The 1049-nt window shown below is 41.0% G+C and overlaps 1 pseudogene; it reads left to right on the top strand.

The window, feature by feature from the left end:
* Nucleotides 1-517, top strand: part of LOC109843105 — a 3279-nt pseudogene extending 2762 nt beyond the window's left edge.

Raw genomic sequence — 1049 nt, 5'->3', positions numbered from 1 at the left:
TCACACTAGAAGACTGGCGGAAGGGGTCCCAGTGGTTCGCTATCCACCGTCGATTAGCAGAAGAGATCGTATCGGACCGTACATACTATCCAGTGTTTAGAAACCACTGCAGGCCTCCGTGCTACATGGACGAGCATTATTTACCAACAGTAGTTACCAAGAGGTTGCCGTGGCTCAATTCTAATAGGAGCGTGACTTGGGTTGACTGGTCAAAGGGCGGGTCCCACCCCGCGACGTATAGAAAGATGGATGTAACCGTTGAGTTGGTGAAGAAGATGAGGCGTGGGGCCGGGTGCGTGCACAATGAGAATGTGAGTGAGGTTTGTTTTTTGTTTGGGAGGAAGTTTCATGCGAACACGTTGGGGCCGTTGTTGGAGTTAGGGAGGAGTTTGATGTTGTATTGAGATGAAGCTCAGACTGCTCAGTCCTTTAATTTGGAGCGCACGACAACATGTTTGTTTAGGAGGAAGTTTCATGCTATTTTCTATTGTTCTTTATCTTTATTTTTCTCGCTATTATACATTTCTCAGTGGAGTGCATGACGACGTGTTCTAAATATCTAATCGAAACAAGTGAAAGGTGCATACACTGATTGAGGCTACAACAAATCCGGCCATTTGAGAAGAATATATTGGATAAGGATAAATAAGGCAAGGTGCGAAAATAAGATCAAAACCAAAATAAACTCTTGACTAAAAATTTGAAGTTCACCAATAACTTCTTTACGCTTTATTTATAAACATGCTTTCATAGAATGAAAATGGAAGAATTGTGTCAAGGCCCTAAAAATGAAAACTTGATGTGACTCAATCCTCTGTATTATTTGTCATGTGTATTGCCCCTAAATACATAAGTTTTATATGATTCAGCACCTATTTGCACTTCTTAAGAGAAAAAATCCAAATAAATTTCATCAAAGCCCCTCTTCTCTTCTTCTTCTTCTTCTTCTTCTTCTTCTTCACTATCTATTTTTTCTCATGGAGACTACAACTCCCTCCTCTTCTCCTCTTTTCTTCTGGCTAATCTTCCTCATCTCTCCCTCTTACTCC

The sequence above is a fragment of the Asparagus officinalis genome, chromosome 5 (genome assembly GCF_001876935.1).
Source record: "Asparagus officinalis chromosome 5, Aspof.V1, whole genome shotgun sequence".
Lineage (NCBI taxonomy): Eukaryota > Viridiplantae > Streptophyta > Magnoliopsida > Asparagales > Asparagaceae > Asparagus > Asparagus officinalis.
Note: the sequence above shows the minus strand (reverse complement) of the source record. Positions and strands in the feature narration are given on the sequence as shown.